The sequence below is a fragment of the Thalassophryne amazonica genome, chromosome 16 (genome assembly GCF_902500255.1).
Source record: "Thalassophryne amazonica chromosome 16, fThaAma1.1, whole genome shotgun sequence".
Taxonomy (NCBI): Eukaryota; Metazoa; Chordata; class Actinopteri; order Batrachoidiformes; family Batrachoididae; genus Thalassophryne; species Thalassophryne amazonica.
In genome coordinates, this window is record NC_047118.1 from 67,101,011 (window position 1) to 67,120,422 (window position 19,412).

The window sequence follows — 19,412 nt, forward strand, 5'->3', positions numbered from 1 at the left end:
CTTCCTGTGATGAGTTTCTTGTTTCACAGCACTTCCATGGATAATTGTTTGCTGGACGTTATAGCCTTTCACAATGCCTTTCTTCCTCGCCAGGTTGTCTAGGTTTGTGCCTGTTGTCTCGTGTTGCGTTTTCCGAGTCTTTGCCTGTATTATAGATCCACATAGCCAATGTTTCCTGAGCTTTCCTTGCCATCCTTTGGATTTGGTTGCCTGTTGCGATTGACCTCTGCGCACTGACCCTCTGCCTGTGTTGTTTGATAACTATACTGCTAATTCTACTGCTTCCTCCTAAAACACTGTTGCGTGTTGGATGATCTATGCCTGAGTAAGCAACCAAGCCTTTTGTCTACATCTAAAAGCTGTTATAAGTGAACTGTTGTCATGAAATGTCTGTGCACCGTGCACCTATTACCATCGTTGCATTGGGGTCTTCTATCTAAGCTGTTATGAGTGTCAGCAGGCTCTTTTTCATATCCTTGTTCTAACTAATAACACATATACACCAGCTTTAAATTTTGAAAGCAGAACTACCAATATTCTGTTTAACCAAATTTTGATGTGGTAGCGTGGTGAGGTCAGCAAAACAGCTGGTTGTTTTTATTTACAAATCCACTATCACAACACAAAAGAAATATTTCAGTGAATATCTCCTTCAATACTGACCAAAGTGATCAAGTCAACATTAAGACAGCTGAATGCTGTAGTACAAATTATTGATGGAGGATGCTTAATCAGAAGTGTCTTTTTTTTTTAATTAATCCTGAAAACAATCCAACAAAACCACAAACAGCACGTTCTGAAGGGCAAAACACCAGTAAGGCTAAAAATGATCTCTCAAATGTTAACATGTTTTTATTTAGAGGACAATACCAGCAACTGGGCATGTTTGAGAAAAATCAGACGATAATTTGAGCACGGTTTGTCTGTTTGCTTGTCTGTTTGTTTGTTCCAATACTCCTCCCAGGTCCTTTGGCTGATTTCCACCAAACTGTTGTGGCTGGCGTGCCTGGCTGGTTTTTGTTTGTCTTCTGTTTCTGTCTTTTGGTTTTCCTTCCAGGTGGTGCGCATTTGGGACTGAGTGGCTGTGTGGCTGAGTTACCAGGACCTCACCCTGATCACCTGAGGCTGATCAAGTGCAGCTCGTTCAGGACTCACAGCTGTGGTGCATCTACACGGATTGGAACATGGTGGCATTTAAGTCTGGAGTACACAGTGTGTATTTGCCAGAGACTTGACCTTGTGACCAGACGGGTGAGATCGTCGTCTCGAGAGCCTTCTCATCATCAGTGGATGCAGAGAACGTCCAGGTTTGATGCATGGTCTGTGAAAGAGGAGGGGGTGAGGTCTCATGCTCGTCAGCACACTTCCTGAGGTACGTTAGGTTTTGTGACTAACATTTATACAGTCAGTAAATGTGGTGTCCCTCACACCTTATTGTATTGAGCTGTTATGTTAGTCGTTTAATCAGCTTCCACTACAGTTGAGTTTGTGAACAGGGTGTTCCATGCCTGCAGGGTGGGAAGCTGATTAGTAATTAAGCCAGGAAGTGTTTGCTGTTTGTGAACACCTTTGAGCGTTCTCTCTGTGTTTGGAGTGTGGACTCACATGATGATTTCTTCTTTCACAGACTCGGTTTGTCGCGGCCACCTGGGGGGTGTCGGCGGGGTCCTTGGGTCCGAACAGTTTCTGGCTCCGGACCGTTTGTGCTGCTAGGAGCGCACCGTAATCCACCACGCCAGACCGCGCACTCTTTTGTTGTATTTTCCACTTCACTGTTATGTAATTAAATTTAGTTATCCTTTGTACCGTGCTCTGCTTATTTTATACTGGGTCCTTCAAACGCTGGTCGGTTCTCCGGGCTGCGTCCGACACATAACACAAACTTGGTATTTGGACAAAGGCTGATACTGAAATTCAGTTCGATATGGCAAAAGTCAAAATCAGTTGGGTCAAAGGTAAACATTTTGATTGCATTTCCTTTCTCAGTTGGTCCACCAGTTTTTTTCTTTGCTATTTACTGTATGAAGTTGGTTTGTACCAGTGACAAATCACGGTAATCAAAGCGTGCACGGGATCAATGTGGCTTTTCTCTCATCTTTGAAGGGTTAGCTTTGATCCAATGCCCTCACTTTGTTTCAGAGTCAAAACCAGGTTAAAGCTCCATTTGAATTAAATGTGGCAAAGAATTAAATTTCATATTTCAGCGCTGTAATGACCGCTGTATTTCCCTTTTACCACCGCTGCATGTAGCAAGAAAAATCAAAGGATATTTGACAGGAACATAACATGATTTATTATTAAACAGTGAAAACTGTCACAATAGGCATTTTCTTATCGTTAACACAAAACACTTTCTTACGCATTTTGTATGTTTGCATTTCTATAAACTGTAAATTAGGTAAATGTTACTGTAAAAATTGCGAGTTTATCATAAAGTCAGAGCAGGCGTGAAATCAAGAAAGAGAATTAACTCGGAGTCGTGTTCATTCAAGTTCAACATCAGAATCTGTTTACAAGAGAGAAAGAGAAGAGAGAGGGAGGGGCGAGTGAGAGAGAGAGAGGAGAGAGAGAGAAAGAGACCAGGGAGAGGGAGAAGAGGGAGAGATGGGTGAGGGAGAGAGAAAGAGAAGAGAGAGGGAGAAGAGGGAGAGAGAAAGAGAAGAGAGAGGGAGAAGAGGGTGAGATGGGTGAGGGAGAGAGGGAGAAGAGGGAGAGAGAAAGAAGAGAGAGGGAGAAGAGGGAGAGAGAAAGAGAAGAGAGAGGGAGAGAGAAAGAGAAGAAGAAGAGGGAGAGATGGGTGAGGGAGAGAGAAAGAGAAGAGAGAGGGAGAGAGAAAGAAACAGAGGGAGGGAGAAGAGGGAGAGAGGGGCGAGGGAGAGAGAAAGAAACAGAGGGAGAGAAGAGAGGAGAGGAGCGAGGGAGAGAGAAAGAGAGAGGGAGAAGAGGGAGAGATGGGTGAGGGAGAGAGGGAGAAGAGGGAGAGAGAAAGAGAAGAGAGAGGGAGAGAGAAAGAGAAGAAGAAGAGGGAGAGATGGGTGAGGGAGATAGAAAGAGAAGAGAGAGATGGGTGAGGGAGAGAGGGAGAAGAGGGAGAGAGAAAGAGAAGAGAGAGGGAGAAGAGGGAGAGAGAAAGAGAAGAGAGAGGGAGAGAGAAAGAGAAGAAGAAGAGGGAGAGATGGGTGAGGGAGATAGAAAGAGAAGAGAGAGGGAGAAGAGGTAGAGAGAAAGAAGAGAGAGGGAGAGAGAAAGAGAAGAAGAAGAGGGAGAGAGGGGTGAGGGAGAGAGAAAGAGAAGATAGAGGGAGAGAGAAAGAGAAGAAGAGGGAGAGAGAAGAGGGAGAGAGAAAGAGAGAGAGGGAGAGAGAAGAGGGAGAGAGAGAGAGAGAAAGAGAGAGAGAAGAGAGAGGGGAGAGAAGAGAGAGAGGAGGGGAGGAGAGCGAGAGAGAGGAGAAGAGCGAAGGCAGAGGAAGAGAGGGGAGAAGAGGGAGAGAGGGGCGAGAAAGAAACAGAGGGAGGGAGAAGAGGGAGAGAGGGGCGAGAAAGAGAGAAAGAAACAGAGGGAGGGAAGAGAGGAGAGGAGCGAGGGAGAGAGAAAGAGAGAGAGGGAGAGAAGAGAGGAGAGGAGCGAGGGAGAGAGAAAGAGAGAGAGGGAGAGAAGAGAGGAGAGGAGCGAGGGAGAGAGAAAGAGAGAGGAAGAAGAGGGGGCGAGGGGTGAGGGAGACAGAAAGAAGAGGGAGACAAGAGGGGAGGGGTGAGGGAGAGAGAAAGACGGTGAGAGAGGGAAAGAGGGAGAGAAGTGGGAGAGAGAGGACAGATGGGGCGAGAGGGAGGCAAGGAGAGAGAGAGGAGAGTGAGAGGTACGAAGGGTGAGAGAGAGGAGAGAGAAAGGGAGAGAGGAGGAAAAGAGGAAGGGAGAGAAAGAGTGAGAAAGGGGAGAGAAGGCAGAGAGAAAAGGGGAGAGAGAAGGAGGTAGGGAGGAAGAGAGATGGAGGGAGGAGAGCACGAGGGGGCAGGGAGAGGGAGATGGGAAGAGGGATGGAGGGAGAGGTGGGAACACAGGGAAAGTGATAAATAAATAATAGGAAAAGTTATCTTGAGAAGGAAAGATGAATAGGAGGAGGAGAAGAAGTAGACACGAAAAGAAAATAAAAATTTGGAGATGAACTAAAAATGAAAGTCCCTAAGGGAGAGGGATGACGGGTAAAAGAAAGAGGGCTGAATAACAAGAGGCTATAGAGGGGGAGGTCACAAGAACATGGAAAAAAAAAAAGAAACCGAGGAAGATATATGATAAAGGAAAAGTGTGTGAGGATGAGGAGGGGAAAAAGGTCAAAGAAAATAAATAAATAAATAAACACAAAGGCTTGAAAAGGTCAGAAAGAAGGAGGAAGGGTTACTGTGGAAACCGTTCAACCCTGCAGGACCTTTAATAGTACGAACATAAAAAGCTGTTTTCTAACTTATATAGTAAAATGTGTCATGAAAATAAGTCGACATTTATTTCTAAAAACATATCAGGAACTTTTCACACCACATAAACAGAAAAAGATGTTTAATGCCATTTGGCATCAAAGTACTTCCAGCTTTTTCTCTTTGACACAATTTTTGTTCCATTTTTGTTCATCAAAATGGCTCTAAGAGATAAAGTACAGACGTCATCAACTATAATTTCATCACTATACTTTGCACCCAGATTATTAAAAACCGGTAGATGAGGACAACAAACTTCCTTTTCACGATAGTTTCATGATAGTTTTACGTAAAACAGTTCCTAATTTTCTTCTGAACCACTGGTGCAAAAGGGCACAATATGTAAAAATAAGGGTGCAAACAAAACAGAACTTTTATATTTAGTTCAAATTACATAACATAAACCTTTAACATAAATAATCATAACTCTATTAATGTACGTTAAAGTAGCAACTGCACACCAGTGCATCAGTGTTTAATATCAGATACATCACATTATATGTCAAAGATATGTTCAGTGCATTCATGGAGTTTGTGTATTTTTAAACTGAGTTATGACCTGATTATAACCAGAAAAAGAGCTTCATGTGGTAAATTGTTCTCAAATTATTTTAATATTATCAGCAAAGTTAGTGGAGTTTTACTATTGTCAGGTGCACTGTTAATTTATTTAAAAAAACCCTATAAGACTAATATCAAACTGTGCAGTACTTAACAGTCAGGCATTAAATTTTCATCTCAGAAATAGAAATTAAAAGAATAACTGAGCAGTAATACAAACATGGTGCAAAATTTAAGAGCAAATTTCAATGTAATTCATGTTAATCTGTGAATGTAAGTGAATGTGTTCAAAAAGGTGAAACAGTTCTTCAAACTAAACTGTGCAGATATTTCAACAAACAACAATTCAACATTGGTGAAGATCTTAATACGGCTGACCTTAAAAAAATAAATTGAATAAAATACTGAATAAAATAGCTGATGAAAATAAACAGCAGTGTGTAATCCATATTTAAAGACTTTCCAAAGGAAAACAGAAATCCATTAGATTTCAATGAAAAAAAATACATACATGATCAGAAAAATAAGAAAAAAAAATGGTATATTGCCAACTTGATGTGCACGTTTTAAAGATACAGAATGCCACCTAGTGTGGACTTCCTACACACATGGAGGACCTTGCTTGATGCTTTTTGCACATCAAATGCAATGTTGAAGGAGTAGCAGAAATACATTCATGTGGAATTTAAAATATTATCAAAACCTAATTAAAACCTGTATTATTTGCAGTACACTTACAGTAATTGATAGAAAATTCAAATATATCTTTGTTTCTTAGTCTTCATTGGCTACAAGAATATTAAATTTTCCTTTTTCACCAGCAAAGATTGAGGAAACCATGCTCCTGTCCCAAAGGAGCAGGGGGAGCAGTGTTGGCTGATACAGCTGATGGTTTTCAAAAGCAGTTCAAAACCGACCAAAATATACACAAAACTGCACAATATGTTAGATCGATATTTGGTTCAGTCTTTCAGCTGTCCCTGTTGCTTTGGCTCCTGTGTCATAAAAAGCAATGCAGGCAAAACATACCGAAAAATCCTACTGCAATAAAATGCAGCAGCCAAGCACATCTACTGCTCACAACAAGTTACTACGAAGCCATTTGATGACATCACATAGCCTACTGATTACACACCCCTGGGTTGTGTTTCAAATTTGTGTTAAAATGTATTTTTAAAACCACCCAAATGGATCCAAAACCAGCCCAACATTATTTTTAACCCTGCAAAATAAGATTCAAAACTGCCCAATCTGGCTAAACGGTCTAATCAGACAAACCACGGTGGAAAACAAAATTCAAAACCACCCAATCTGGCAACATTGTGTAAACACTTCCCTGCAAAGAGATAAGTCACCATGCTGGTTCTCAGCGATGGTATTCCAAATGTAACTGAAATTTGCAGAAATTAATTTCTCTATTCTTTTATAGACACCCAGCCTTCCCATTATATTGTGTTTTGCATGACCTACAAAAAGGGTGGGTGTTGTGTTCTGTCCCGTTTGTATCTTTTGGCCTTGTTAGTAGTCTTTGTGATCTGTCCCGTCTGTGTCCTTATGTTAATCGTCATTGCGTTTCAGTCCTGTGTCCATGTCTGTTAGCTGTGTTGTTTCCCTGTTATCACTCTTTTACATATTTGAGTTCCATGTTAGTTTTCTGCCTTTTCTTGCTTGGTTTTTGTACTTGTTTATTTTGTGGTTCTCCTTTTAGGTTGATTATTATAATATAATGTATTTTAATTCCTACTCACCCCCAGGGTTCCTTGACGTTTGTGACACTTTTGTCTTCATATGTTTCTGTGTGTGTTTGTAAGGGTGTCCAGGGTTCTCACCAGGATTATTTCACAGCATAGAAGGAACTTAGCGGGGCATAGCCACGCAACAAGCATTGCAGGCATGAGTATTGTAGGAGGGTCTAAGGACATCCCCTGAAAATTTAACATTTTTAACCTTTTGAAACACTATTTCCTGCATTTTGAGGGCCACCTTGTGTTGTTAACTGGGACATTAAATAACACGTTCCCCTTCTAGTGTTGTGTGGGCCGCCAAAAGAGGAGGTACTGCTGGCCCACCACCAGAGGGCGCCCTGTCTGGAGTGCGGGCTCCAGGCACCAGAGGGCGCAGCCGCCTCACAGGAGCAGCCAGGGTGACAGCTGTCACGCATCAACTGCAACAGCTGTTACCACTCATCTGATCGGCAGGAGTATATCAGCAGGACGACGTCTCCACCTCTTTGCCGAGATATCGTTTCTACCGAGAAGGTAACGTACTCAGCTAACTGTTTGACAATGATCTTTGTGACTTTGTGCATTACTCTGAGAGAACTTCCCAACGAGAGGTGGAGGTAGCTTACCTGCCGTTTGGATTCCTGGGTGCGAACGCGGCCTCCTTTAACTGTTCTTTATTCCTCGCCAGCAGTACCAGGTCCGACACGCGGAGGCAGTGGCCACCTGGGAGTTCGGGACTTGGCGCCTCCAGTATTCCCGGGGTCTGGTGGCGGAGGAAACCGTGTGGTTCCGGTTCTACTTTGGAGAGGCGCCTCCTATCTTCGAGCCTGCCCACACGACACCTGTGTGAATTTGACTTTGTCCTTTATTGTAATCTGTTGTCCTTGTTGTGCATATTCACAACAGTAAAGTGTGTTATTTGACCTATTCCATTGTCCGTTCATTTGCGCCCCCTGTTGTGGGTCCGTGTACTTACACTTTCCCAACAGGATATCTCGGCCAACGTCATGGATCCCGAGGGGCGTCAACCGGCTGTTGAACGGCCAATGGAAGAACAGGGCGCACAGGCGTCCGCAGGAGGAATGGTCGGTGAGTTGCAGCGGATCCTCACCGCTTTCACGGCTCGGTTGGATTTAATAACCGAGCAAAACGTCCTCCTTAACCGCAGGGTGGAGGCTCTCGCCGCACAGGTGGAAGCACGCCCTCAGGGCGCCGCTGTGGCTCTCCCTCCTGTCGACCCTGTGCGTAACAGTGACGTTCCACAGGTCGTTCAACACCCCCTCCCACCTTCCCCGGAAGCATACATAAGCCCTCCAGAGCCATATGGAGGTTGTGTGGAGACGTGCGCGGACTTCCTTATGCAGTGTTCGCTCGTCTTCGCACAACGTCCTGTCATGTACGCGACTGATGCTAGCAAGATAGCTTACGTAATAAACCTGCTTCGCGGTGAGGCACGCGCTTGGGCTACAGCGCTCTGGGAGCAGAATTCACGGCTCCTTCTGACATATGATGGGTTTGTGAGGGAGTTCAGAACAGTGTTCGATCACCCAAATAGAGGAGAGACCGCTTCAGCCGTGCTGCTGTCAATGAGACAGGGGCGCCGGAGCGCAGCTGCCTATGCAGTCGACTTCCGCATCGCGGCTGCGAGGTCCGGCTGGAATAGCACTGCCCTCCGCGCCGCCTTTGTAAACAGACTGTCGTTGGTCCTAAAGGAGCACCTGGTGGCTAAGGACGAACCGCGAGATTTAGATGGGCTTATTGATCTAGTTATACGATTAGACAATCGGTTAGAAGAACGCCGTCGGGAACGAGACGAAGGGCGTGGCTGGGCACGCGCCGTCCCTCTCCCTTCCGGTTCCGACCGCGTCCCGCCCTCCCCACGCTCCACGGCCCCTACGCTCCGTGTGGTTACAGCTCCCCCTGCTGACGAAGCTATGGACACGAGCAGGGCCACATTTAGGGCGCCAGATAGACAGAGGAGGCTGGCCCGCGGAGCGTGTTTTGTTTGTGGCTCGATCGAGCATCAGGTAAGAGACTGCCCCGAGCGGTTAAACACCAACGCCCGCCCCTAGAGACTGGGCTAGGGGTGGGCCGAGACATTCACGTGGGACACACCCACATTGCCACACGACTCCCAGTTACAATCCTTTATGAGGATTTAACCCTGAAGGCCCCAGCACTGGTGGACACGGGCTCTGAAGGGAATCTGTTAGACAGCAGATGGGCCCGGGAGATAGGGCTCCCTCTGGTGGCGCTTACCTCGCCTGTGCAGGTGCGGGCACTAGATGGCTCCCTACTCCCTCCAATCACACATAAGACACCACCTGTAACTCTGGTGGTGTCAGGAAATCACCGGGAGGAGATCGAGTTTTTTGTGACTCCTGCTACCTCCCGTGTGATTTTAAGGTTCCCCTGGATGTTAAAACACAATCCCCGGATCGATTGGCCGTCCGGGGTAGTGGTTCAGTGGAGCGAGACCTGCCATCGGGTATGTTTAGGTTCCTCGGTTCCTCCCGGTTCCCAGGCTAAGGAGGAGGTCAGAGTCCCGCCCAATCTAGGGACGGTGCCGGTGGAGTACCATGACCTTGTAGATGTGTTCAGTAAGGATCTGGCGCTCACCTTTCCCCCCCACCGTCCGTACGATTGTGCCATTGATTTGGTTCCAGGCGTTGAGTTCCCGTCCAGCAGGCTGTACAACCTCTCACGACCTGAGCGCGAATCAATGGAGACCTACATCCGGGACTCTTTAGCTGCCGGGTTGATCCGGAATTCCACTTCCCTGATGGGTGCAGGTTTCTTTTTTGTGGGAAAAAAGGATGGCGGACTACGTCCATGCAATGATTACCGGGGGCTGAACGACATCACGGTTCGTAACCGATACCCATTGCCCTTGTTGGATTCAGTGTTCACGCCCCTGCATGGAGCCCAAATATTCACGAAGCTAGACCTTAGAAATGCGTATCACCTGGTTCGGATCCGGAAGGGAGACGAGTGGAAGACGGCATTTAACACCCCGTTAGGTCACTTTGAATACCTGGTCATGCCGTTCGGCCTCACAAACGCCCCCGCGATGTTCCAAGCATTGGTTAATGATGTCTTGCGGGATTTCCTGCACCGATTCGTCTTCGTATACCTAGACGATATCCTCATCTTTTCTCCGGATCCTGAGACTCATGTCCGGCATGTACGTCAGGTCCTGCAGCGGTTGTTGGAGAACCGGCTGTTTGTGAAGGGCGAGAAGTGTGAGTTCCACCGCACTTCTTTGTCCTTCCTGGGGTTTATCATCTCCCCCAACTCCGTCGCTCCTGATCCGGCCAAGGTTGCGGCGGTGAGAGACTGGCCCCAACCCACTAGCCATAGGAAGCTGCAACAGTTCCTCGGCTTTGCAAATTTCTACAGGAGGTTCATTAAGGGCTACAGTCAGGTAGTTAGCCCCCTGACAGCCCTGACCTCACCAAAAGTCCCCTTCACCTGGTCGGATCGTTGCGATGCCGCGTTCAAGGAGTTGAAACGGCGCTTCTCGTCTGCACCCGTTCTGGTGCAGCCCGATCCTAGTCGCCAGTTAGTGGTTGAAGTGGACGCCTCGGACTCAGGGATAGGAGCTGTGCTTTCCCAGAGCGGGAAGACCGATAAGGTCCTTCACCCGTGTGCCTATTTTTCCCCGCAGGTTGACCCCGGCCGAACGGAACTATGACGTCGGCAATCGAGAACTCCTTGCGGTGAAAGAGGCTCTTGAAGAGTGGAGACATCTGTTGGAGGGAACGTCCGTGCCATTCACGGTTTTCACTGACCACCGGAACCTGGAGTATATCAGGACCGCCAAGCGGCTGAACCCCAGGCAAGCCCGCTGGTCACTGTTCTTCGGCCGTTTTGACTTCCGGATCACCTACCGTCCCGGGACCAAGAACCAGAAATCGGATGCCTTGTCCCGGGTACATGAAGATGAAGTCAAACGGAGTTGTCGGATCCACCGGAACCCATCATCCTGGAGTCCACTATCGTGGCCACCCTCACCTGGGACGTAGAGAGAACCGTCCGGGAGGCCCTGGCACGAAGCCCGGACCCCGGGACTGGGCCGAAGAACAGACTCTACGTCCCACCAGAAGCTAGGGCTGCAGTCCTGGACTTCTGTCACGGCTCTAAGCTCTCCTGTCATCCAGGGGTGCGAAGAACCGTGGCAGTTGTCCGGCAGCGCTTCTGGTGGGCGTCCCTAGAGGCCGACGTCCGGGATTATATCCAGGCCTGCACCACCTGCGCCAGGGGCAAGGCTGACCATCGCAGGGCTTCGGGACTGCTCCAGCCGCTGCCCGTGCCCCCATCGCCCCTGGTCCCACATCGGCCTGGATTTTGTCACGGGCCTCCCGCCATCCCAGGGCAACACCACCATCCTCACGATAGTGGACCAATTCTCCAAGGCGACCCACTTCGTGGCCCTCCCGAAGCTCCCGACGGCCCAGGAGACAGCGGACCTCCTGGTCCACCACGTCGTCCGGCTGCATGGGATACCATCGGACATCGTTTCAGATCGGGGTCCCCAGTTCTCCTCGCAAGTCTGGAGGAGCTTCTGCCGGGAACTGGGGGCCACGGTGAGTCTCTCATCCGGGTACCATCCCAGACCAACGGGCAAGCAGAACGGGCCAATCAGGAGGTGGAGCAGGCCCTGCGTTGCGTGACAGCCGCACACCCGGCGGCCTGGAGTACCCATCTGGCCTGGATCGAATATGCCCATAACAGCCAGGTGTCGGCAGCCACCGGCCTCTCCCCTTTCGAGGTGTGTCTGGGGTACCAACCTCCTTTGTTTCCGGTGGTTGAGGGAGAGGTCGGTGTGCCCTCGGTCCAGGCCCACCTACGGAAGTGCCGTCGGGTGTGGCGTGCCGCCCGTTCTGCCTTGCTGAAGGCCCGGATGAGGACGAAGGCCCATGCAGACCGTCAGCGGACCCCAGCCCCTACGTACCGGCCAGGGCAGGCAGTGTGGTTGTCTACAAAAGACATACCCCTTCAAGTGGACTCCCCCAAACTGCAGGACCGGTACATCGGTCCGTTCAAGATCACCAAGGTACTCAGTCCAGCCGCAGTGAGGCTTCAGCTTCCGGCCTCACTGCGGATCCATCCCATTTTCCACGAGTCCCGGATTAAGCCCCATCACACCTCACCCCTCTGTACTCCCGGTCCGGCACCACCTCCTGCCCGGATCATCGATGGCGAGCCGGCTTGGACTATGCGCTGGCTCTTGGATGTCCGTAGGATGGGCCGGGGCTTCCAGTATTTGGTGGACTGGGAGGGGTACGGACCTGAAGAACGCTCCTGGGTGAAGAGAGCTTCATCCTGGACCCGGCCCTCCTGGCCGATTTCTACCGCCGCCACCCGGACAAGCCTGGTCGGGCGCCCAGGAGGCGCCGTTGAGGGGGGGGTCCTGTTGTGTGGGCCGCCAGAAGAGGAGGTACTGCTGGCCCACCACCAGAGGGGCGCCTGTCTGGAGTGCGGGCTCCAGGCACCAGAGGGCGCAGCCGCCTCACAGGAGCAGCCAGGGTGACAGCTGTCACGCATCACCTGCAACAGCTGTTACCACTCATCTGATCGGCAGGAGTATATCAGCAGGACGACGTCTCCACCTCTTTGCCGAGATATCGTTTCTAACCGAGAAGGTAACGTACTCAGCTAACTGTTTGACAGTGATCTTTGTGACTTTGTGCATTACTCTGAGAGAACTTCCCAACGAGAGGTGGCGGTAGCTTACCTGCCGTTCGGATTCCTGGGTGCGAACGCGCCCTCCTTTAACTGTTCTTATTCCTCGCCAGCAGTACCAGGTCCGACACGCGGAGGCAGTGGCCACCTGGAGTTCGGGACTTGGCGGCTACAGTATTCCCGGGGTCTGGTGGCGGAGGAACCGTGTGGTTCCGGTTCTACTTTGGAGAGGCGTCTCCTATCTTCGAGCCTGCCCACATGACACCTGTGTGAATTTGACTTTGTCCTTTATTGTAATCTGTTGTCCTTGTTGTGCATATTCACAACAGTAAAGGGTGTTATTTGACTTATTCCATTGTCCGTTTCATTTGCGCCCCCTGTTGTGGGTCCGTGTACTTACACTTTCCCAACATCTAGTTTATGAAAGAATCAGAATCAGAAGTGAATTTTATTGCCAAGTAAGTTCCTCACATACAAGGAATTTCATCTGGTGTTGTTGGTGTATAAACAACAATAAAAAAGAAAAGGAAAAAAAATACTTCTGTACACTGAAAACAGAATAGTTGAACCAACTTTTTAAAAAAAGCATTACAATTGGTAAAGCCTGAATGAATTAATTTGTTTGAACTTAAGTTTGTAAGCTAGATCAACTCTAGAGCAACTCTAACTTACAAAGAGGTTTTACCAATTGTAATGCTTTTTTAAGTTGGTCTTTTTTCAGAAGTAAAAGAGTCAGGCAAAACTATGTTCACTGTAAAATAAATAAATATAAGTGGAATGGGACTGGGCAAAAGCATGTGATAAATGTGCAGTAGGCATGTGAATCTCATCACTGTGCATTATTGAAAACTAATGTCACAACATTGAGGAATGTGAATGTACTATTATGGTGCAGGTGAACCTTGCTAACTTGCACAAGTTGGGGTCCACAAAATTGTACTGCGAGTTAACGAGGTTGACCAAAAACACATAGTAGTCTTTATACAGTAGTCTAAATTTTCAGCGTCCACAAATCCCCTCGTGTAAGCTGAAACAGGAGTTATGCATATGTGAGGTAACGAGGTTCACCTGTACTTTCAACCTTGCATGTTCAAGTGCATTTTTAACAGGTCAGTACATGACAGCATGTGATCTGTAAATAGCATTACCTTTAAACATGCATGTCCGCAAGCCAGTGCTTTCAATTAATGTATGAGATTGCTGGAGCATGCACAAATGGTAGTATCTTACTGGGCTGACAGCTTGCAAACGGCATCCGTAAGGGAATTGGTGCGAGGTTTGCAGCCATTCACCATCCCTCGCCTGAGTCACAGGGCAGCGCCCGTGTGTTGCTTAATTTTGAACAGGCCAAAAAATTCACGTGACAAACTACCTCACCAAATAGTCAGGCAGGCATCTTGTACCCCTCTTCATGTAGTCTCTGCGACTCAGAACGTGTACAACGTGAGACAGCTTGTGAGTGGTTGACACACACTTTTCCATTTATATGCTCAGAGAGTAACAACGCTTGTGGAAGCTGCCCAGCAAGTCCAGCAGCCTCCAGGCAACTGCCTCTAGAGCCGGGCGGCACCCACCTGTGAGTGGCCCAGCTGTCCACATGTCCTCTCTGGCATGCCCCAGAGCTGCCCCATAGGTTTTATGCATGACCCAGCTGTGAACGCACATCAGCCTGCTGGACACATCCTGTCCGGCCACAGAGGAGCCACATGAACCAGCTTTATTATGCTTTCTCTTTTTATTCATAATTTTCTATGGACTGCAGTGGAGATAAGTCTCATGCTGCCGGCCTGCAATGACCCTCATGGATGCAGGAAACAGTGGGCTACACCTGTGTGGAGAATGTGGACAAGGCAATGTGAATTTATTATTTTTATTTTGTGATGTCAATGAAAGTTGAGAGATGCAGCTCCTGGACATCATTCTGCAAGTCAGTGGCTGTCCACATTTTACTTTGTTTTTTAAATTATTATTTATTATTCATTCTGACTTATTCTATTATTATTTTCCGATCTTTTTCTGCCTTCAGTTGGGCGGAATTTTCACAGCCTCTTTCACCCAATAAGAATTAAAAAAGTCCACATCCATCCTGAGCACTGTGTGCACAAATGTGCCTTCATTTCAGTCATCTGTGAGAGAGCCAATGCAGCACTCGTACACAAATTCTTGCACCTGCAAAGGCCACGCCAGTGCTGCTCAACAATATGTGTGTGGACTGCTCGAGATTTGTGGCCGTATTTTCGTAGCCACTCTGGACAACATTCAGCCTCCATGTGCGAATGTGTTGGGAGGACCAATTCAGTGAGATACCACATTAAAAAGTTGTCGCCTGTTTGTCTGTTTTGGTGCAATTTTTTTTTTTTTGTCTCCGCCTACTCCTCACCAGTCAGTGAGATACTACCCTAACATTACAGCCTTGAGAAGCGATAGGGATGTGCTAAGACTGTTAGAACTTGTTAAATTATTCTTGAAGAATGAAGGATATAAGATGAAGAATTTCATCTTATATTCTTCAACAATAGAACCTCTCTAAGACAAAATTATTAGTTAAAAGATAGTATGTTGCCAAGCTTTTATCACCATTATTTATTCTTCTCCTTTCGGCTGCTCTCGACACAGGTCACCACAGCAGATCATCTGTTTCCATCTCATCCCATCCTCCTGCCACACCAGCCCCTACCTGTCCTCCCGCAGCACATCCATACCGTGCATCCGGAAAGTATTCACTTCACTTTTTCCACATTTTTCTATGTTGCAGCCTTATTCCAAAATGGAGTAAATTCCCCAAAATGTTTGCCTTTTCCCCCAAAATCCTACTAAAAACACCTCATAATGACAACATGCAAAAAGTTTTTTATTTTGTGTGCCTGTGTGCCTTTCCAAATAATGTCCAATCAATTGAATTTACCACAGGTAGACGCCAATTAAGCTGTAGAAACATCTCAAGGATAATCAGTGGAAACAGGATGTAAATGAGCTCAATTTTGAGCTTTATGGCAAAGGCTGTGAATACTTTTCTGCATGTGATTTCTTAGTTTTTTTTTTTTCATTTATATAAATTTGCAAAAATGAGAAAAAAAAACTTTTCACATTGTCATTATCAGGTATTGTGAGTAGAATTTTGAGGGGAAAAATTTATTTCATCTATTTTGGAATAAGGCTGTAACATAGAATGTGGAAAAAGTGAAGCGTTGTGAATACTTTCCAGATGCACCGTAAACCTCCTCCTGTCTGGTGGCTCCATCCTCAACATCCTTCTCCCTATATGCCCTGGGTCTCTCCTCTGTATATGTCTACACATCGCTGGTCTCACTATTGTCTTGGGAATTTTCCCTTTCACTCTTGCAGATATGCTTTGATCACAAGTCACCTCTGACAACTTTCTCCACCCACTACACCTTGTCTGTGCTCTGTTCTTCACCTCTCAAAACCTCTCCTTTACTTTGGAGAGTTGAACCCAAGTTTTTAAACATTTCTATCTTCACCACTTCTCCTCCTTGCAACCTCACTATTCCATTGTGCTCCCTGTCACAGGCATTCTATCCTGCTCCTGCTGACTTTCATTCTTCTTCTCTCCGGAGCATATTTCCACATCTCCAGGGAAGTCTCAACCTGCTCCCTAATCTCACTCCAGATCATAATCTCATCTGCAAACATCATATTCCATAGAGACTCCTGTCTGTTTCGTCTGTCAACCTGTCCATCACAACTGTAAACAAGAAACGGCTTAGAGCTGATCCTTGGTGTAGTCCTACCCCCCACCTTGAATGTATCTGTCATTCCTACTGCACATCTCACTGCTGTCATACTGTCCTTGGACATGTCTTGCACTACCCGCACATACTTCTCTGTCACTCCAGACTTTCTCAGACAATACCACAACTCTTCTCTTGGCACCCTGCCGTAAGCGTTCTTGAATTCCACACACAGTGCAACTCCTTCTGGTCTTCTCTATACTTCTCCATCAGCACTCTCAGAGCAAACATTGCATCTGTGGTGTTTTTTCTAGGCATGAAAACCATATTGATGTTCACAGATCTTGACCTCATTTCTAAGTCGAGTGTCCACTGCTGAAGAGTGCGAAAAGCAACATTGTTATTATCCCTGTATGTGAAACGTCTCATTGGTGGTTGTCAAAACAGTTCCGTTTTCATTGTGGATTGCAATGGTGACGCTACATCTCCGCCATGTGGATTTCACGGCATACTGGGCTTCCAGCGATGCCTCAACAGAGCTGAGAATTACACACCCCCCACCCCCTTCTCCCAAAACCAAAACAGCAGGATGGAGGAAGAAAAAAGTTGGGAAGCAAAAAAAGAAAAAGGAAGCGTGATGAAACCATGCTGACAGGCCGTGAAGTCTGTGCTTTTGTCAGCATTTCTGTGGAGAAATAATGATGTGACTTGTGACGGTGTGCAAGAAATCAAACTTTAAATCGGCACGCAAAGCTGTGATTGTGCAAAAGCAACTCCATATGTTGCAACTAAAGTAACACAGCGTTAAATCAAGCTGATCAACACTAATGGAGTTAACATCCACTCAGAGTTCATTTAACACTGTGAATGGAATCACATGCACTTGCAGCAGTAGCTATTTAATGACAAAAATGAAAGAAAAAAAAAACCCTGATACTATTTTGTGTGTACATTGTATCATAGAAAATGTGATCTGGAAGAAAGCCCCATTTTTAACTCAAGGCCCTAAACACTTTTCACAGCAAAAACTGGAGTGTTAAACATAAGTGTTAACACAGTGTTAACATAACACCTTGGAAAATGTTGAAATTATTGCTCAGAAAATCATCATGTCCATGTTTTTGATTGAGCTCTCTTATTTAACTCTCTATACAGGTAGGTTTTCACCATGTCTATGACTTGCAGGTGAAAAGAGAAAAAGATGATTGTGTGACAGATTGGAGAAGTTACGGTAGCTGCCAGTTCGCAGCCACTTTTACCCTGTGGTCCTTTTGGCAAATATCACTTTAGCCACTTAACCATGGTACCTGAAGAGATTCACATGAAACACCTTCACCCTATGGCCTAGCATACAAGTATCACTTCTGTCACCATGAACCAAAGATATGGGGGGAATAATCGCTTGATCCACCTTGAGCCCAGGGATGTAGGATAAAATGATCTCTTCAGGCATCGTGGCTCAAGGGATTTCTCTATCCTAGATCACTGGCTCAAGTGATATTTGCCTTCAAGACCATTGGCTGAAGGTGGTTGAGAACTGGCAGCAAAGTTCACTTTTTGAATTGCACCTGGCAGCTAGCTTCACCAACTTACTGTAAGGTCTTGATTGTAAGGTTTCAAGAGATGGTGTTATGGCAAGTGATCAAATTAACTATCAACACTAGCTTTTCTTTTTTGTTTTCATTGGTTTTGCAATGATGAAAAAATATTTTGTCTATAGCTGTTTTTGCAGCTCTGTGCCCAAATTTGTTGCTTTCTGCTCCAAATTAAGCCCCTCACCCAACCTACACCTTGAAAAATGTGGGTTCTTGGTCCACAGATAAGTTAAGTAGACGGTGGGTCGGTCAACTTTGATCATATTTGAGAGAATGAGATCACGAATACAAGCAGCTGAAACAGAGCTTCCTTCCAGGCAGGCTGGATGCTCTCTGGATCCAAGCTGGATTCTCCTTTTAGAGACAGGGTGAGGAATTCTGACTTCCTGAAGGAGCCTGGAGAAGAATTCTTTCATTTAAGTGGTTTAGGAATTTTACTAAGGCTCCGGGATGCCCCCTGTGAAGGTTTTTCAGACATGTCCAACTGAAGCGAGTCCCCTGAGCTCTCTAAACTCAAGTCAGAAGTGACCCTCAAGGATCTAGCTATCCCATCAGGCCTGAGAATACCTTTGCATGAGTTTGTGGTACTGTGCATTTTACGCTCTGTTGGTTATTCTTTTTCAGCGGAGTTTCTGATTTTAATGGAAACAATGTTCAGTTTCGGCAAAAAAATAATTAGGTGTTGCAATAACAGTAACCAAACAGCTGTCTTGAACTTGGGTGGTGAGACCTTTATGGACACTTGAATCACATACACTCATCTTCAACCGCTTAGTCCAATTAAGGGTCGCAGGGGCTGGCGCCTATCCCAGCAGTCATAGAGCGTGAGGCGGGGTACACCCAGGACAGGATGCCAGTCTGTCACAGGGCCACAAACAGACAAACAAACACACACACCCCCCCACAGACACACCTGGGTGATTCTTAGACTACGGGCACTTATGTCCTTTAATCATATTGTATGAAAAACAGAAAAAAGAAGAAATTTCACACTTTTATAGTTATCTTTACAATGAAAGTGTGTTAAGAAATTTGTTCTCGTAGTCTATGATGACTTTTTCACCTTTTTTCAGCATCATTATATGCAAATATTGTCATTTTGTGCTTGTCCCACACCCAGACTTTTGATCTTCAATGATTAAAAATGAATGGTAAAAAACGTTTTTTCTAATGTTTTAAATATCTCTGAATAAAATATCAGTAAAATAATCAAAACATAATTGGGGTATTCAATGTCATACAACTGTTGTGATTTTTTTTAAACAAAATGTAGTTGTCCCACACTATTGCCGTAATTTCCACCACAACACTGTAATGTCCCTTTAAACAGTTTGTATGAAAGATTGTTTGGGTAGTTTCTATGGAGATAAACAGTGACATCAGAGCACATGTATATAGTGCCAAATCACAACAAACAGTTGCCCCAAGGCGCTTTATGTTGTAAGGCAATGGTGTGGTGGAAATTACATTTACAAGGCCAATAGTGCCCGTAGTTAAAGAATCACCCACCTACGGACAATTTAAAGATTCCAATCCACCTAACCCACATGTCTTTGGATGTGGGAGGAAACCGGAGCACCCAGAGGAAACCCACGCAAACATGGGGAGAACATGCAAACTCCACACAGAAAGGCCACAGACGGGAATTGAACCCATGACCTTCTAGCTGTGGGGCAACAGTGCTAA